Genomic DNA, 3,903 nt, shown 5'->3' with positions numbered 1-3,903 from the left:
GGTAGAAAAGAGAGCCTTGACGTCCTTTTCAGGGACACCACCAAGTCATTGGTTCAGGTATGTTGACGACACCTGGGTTAAAATTAAATCTCAGGAAGTCCAACATTTTACTGACCACATCAACTCTGTGGATAAATACATCAAGTTCACACGAGAAGATGTAAAAAATGGCAGGTTGGCTTTCTTGGACTGTGAGGTCTCAGTCTCGGATAGAGGACATTTGCAAACCGAGGTGTACCGCAAACCCACCCACACAGACCAGTATTTGCAGTTTGACTCCCATCACCCTTTGGAGCACAAGTTAGGAGTCATCAGGACTCTGTACCACAGAGCAGACAGCGTCCCCACTAGCTCAGGAGCCAGGCAGAAGGAGAAATCCCACACAAGACAGGCTCTAGAGCAATGTGGATATCCTAACTGGGCCTTCCTGAAAGCAGAGAAGAAACCCAAACAGGACTCCAGTCAGCCATCAGGTGAAAAGGAGGAACCCAGACCCAGACCAGTGGTCATTCCGTATGTTGAGGGGGTATCAGAGAAACTGAGACGTTTATTTTCTAAACATAACGTCCCAGTGGCTTTTAAACCCCAAAATTCATTACAACAAAGACTGGTTCATCCCAAAGATCCAGTCCCCCGGCACAAACAGAGTAATATTGTGTATGCTGTTCAGTGTCAGGAGGGTGATGAGTCTTAAATCGGGGAAACTAAACAGCCACTGGCCAAAAGGATGGCCCAGCACAGAAGATCAACATCATCAGGCCAGGACTCTGCGGTCTACACTCATCTCCAGGCCAGCGGTCACTCTTTCAAGGATGAAGATGTTCACATCCTGGACAGAGAGGAACGATGGTTTGAGGGAGGAGTAAAGGAGGCCATCTTTGTGAAAAGAAATCGTCCATCATTAAACAGGGGTGGAGGCCTCCGGGTTCAACTGTCCCCCTCTTACAACGCTGTGATTGCTAGTACCACTCAGCCCCCTGTGAATAGTAAACAGCCATCAGTGTGCTAATGATCCATTGTTAGGCTGATGGTCCTTCTTGAGCATGTGATCAGCTGGTTTTGGTTGTCAGCAGCAAACTGGTTGATCCACTCTGAGACGGTGCTATTTAAGAGACTGAGCTGAATACAGCACCTCAGACTGAGGAAGTCTCTCGGATGAGAGACGAAACGTTTCTAGATTTTTTTTTTGTTTTGTTTTGTTTTTTGTTTTTTTGAATGTCCAGAGAACCAGATTGAACTTTTTTAGTGTTTTATTTACAGTTTATTTCTTCTTTTTTTAAAACTATGACTGTCATTCTTCCACATTCTTCATTCAACCTTTATTTATACAGGTTAGTCTCAATGAGCCACGAGGACTCATTTACAAGAGAGACCTGTTTTAAGACAGACAACATATAGAGTGCAGACTACAATAAAATACAAACCGGATTCAAAAAAAGTTGGGACACTAAACAAATTGTGAATAAAAACTGAATGCAATGATTTGGAGATGGCAAATGTCAATATTTTATTCGTAATATAACATAGATGACAGATCAAAAGTTTAATCTGAGTAAATGTAACATTTTAAAGGAAAAATATGTTGATTCAAAATTTCACAGTGTCAACAAATCCCAAAAAAGTTGGGACAAGTAGCAATAAGTGGCTGGAAAAAGGAAATTGAGCATATAACGAACAGCTGGAAGACCATTTAACACTAATTAGGTCAATTGACAACATGATTGGGTATAAAAAGAGCTTCTCAGAGTCTCTCAGAAGCCAAGATGGTAAGAGGATCACCAATTCCACCATTGTTGTGCAGAAAGATAGTGCAGCAATACCAGAATGGTGTTACCCAGCATAAAATAGCAAAGACTATTAAGTTATCGTCATCAACCATGCATAACATCATCAAAAGATTCAGAGAATCTGGTACAATCGCTGTGCATAAGGGTCAAGGCCGTAAAACTCTACTGGATGCTCGTGATCTCCGGGCCCTTAAACGTCACTGCACCTCAAACAGGAATGCCACTGTCAAGGAAATAACAGAATGGGCTCAGGAATACTTCCAGAAAGCATTGTCAGTGAACACAATCCACCGTGCCATCCGCCGTTGCCAGCTGAAACTCTACAGTGCAAAGAGGAAGCCATTTCTAAGCAAGCTCCACAAGCTCAGACGTTTGCACTGGGCCAGGGGTCATTTAAAATGGAGTGTGGCAAAATGGAAGACTGTTCTGTGGTCAGATGAGTCACGATTTGAAGTTCTTTATGGAACACTGGGACGCCATGACATCCGGACCAGAGAGGACAAGGATAGCCCAGGGTTGTTATCAACGCTCCGTTCAGAAGCCTGCATCACTGATGGTATGGGGTTGCATGAGCGCTTGTGGCATGGGCAGCTTGCACGTCTGGAAAGGCACCATTAATGCAGAGAACTATGTTCAGGTTCTAGAACAACATATGCTCCCATCTAGACGTCATCTCTTTCAGGAAAGACCCTGCATTTTTCAACACGATAATGCCAGACCACATTCTGCAGCAATCACAACATCATGGCTACGTAGGAGAAGGATCCGGGTACTGAAATGGCCAGCCTGCAGTCCAGATCTTTCACCTATAGAGAACATTTGGCGCATCATAAAGAGGAAGGTGCGACAAAGAAGGCCCAAGACGATTGAACAGTTAGAGGCCTGTATTAGACATGAATGGGAGAGCATTCCTATTTCTAAACTTGAGAAACTGGTCTCCTCTGTCCCCAGACGTATGTTGAGTGTTGTAAGAAGAAGGGGGGATGCCACACAGTGGTAAAAATGGACTTGTCCCAACTTTTTTAGGATTTGTTGACGCCATGAAATTTGGAAACAACAGATTTTTCCCTTAAAATGATACATTCTCTCAATTTAAACTTTTGATCTGTGATTTGTGTTCTATTCTGAATAAAATATTAGATGTTGGCACCTCCACATCATTGCATTCAGTTTTTATTCACAATTTGTTTAGTGTCCCAACTTTTTTGGAATCCGGTTTGTACAATAAATATACAATTAAAATAAAGTAGTGTATAAATTTTAAATTACCCCTGGAATTAATAAAGTATTTTTGAATTGAATTGAAAACAATAAATCAAAGTACCGTAAAACAAGGTAAAATACTAAAAACAAGAACGTATTTTCTTTGATGGTTTTATTGACTTTATCAAATGTTTCAAATCCCCTAAAGAAATTAAAGAGGACAACTTCAGTTCCTGTTGCAAGGTGTTCCAGGTTGCAGGAGCAGAATAGGAACGTGCATTTTTGCTAAGTTCAGTCTGCACAGCGGGAATGTTGCAGCTACCATAATGATGGCCTGAGTGTGCACGCTGTAACTTCACTGACGATGTGACGTGGGAGGAGATATAAGAAGGAAGCAGACCAAGGAGTGATTTGTAGATGAAAATGAACCAGTGTGAGAGCCTACGTGTATAATGATGATCAACTGACCAAGGAGTAGAGTGCAATCAATCAACCTTTATTTATACAGGTAAATCCCATTGAGCCTCGAGGACTCATTTACAAGAGAGACCTGATTTTAACAAAGAATGAAGACAACAGTGGACAACAAAGACAACAATAGACAATCATGAAATGATGCGTACAAACTGAGAATTATATATTTTTTCTCTTCTTTCGGCTGCTCAGAGGTCACCACCGTGAACTCAGTTGCACAAAGACTTGGCCATTACTTTTATGCAGGACACTGTTACTGACACAACCACAGCCCACCGAGCTACCACAGCCCTCGGTGTGGAGCAGAGAGCTGCTGTCTGGGGCACCGGGGGAGCAGATGGTGGGGGTTAAAGGCCTTGCTCAAGAGCCCAGAGTGAGGCAAATGAGGGTGGAGACAGGTGTGGGTGCTTCACTTTTCCCACCCACATTTTCATGTTGT

This window comes from Nematolebias whitei, chromosome 19, assembly GCF_014905685.2.
Source record: "Nematolebias whitei isolate Nwh7 chromosome 19, NemWhi1, whole genome shotgun sequence".
NCBI lineage: Eukaryota > Metazoa > Chordata > Actinopteri > Cyprinodontiformes > Rivulidae > Nematolebias > Nematolebias whitei.
The sequence above is the reverse complement of the archived record's forward strand: the minus strand, read 5'-3'. Positions refer to the sequence as shown.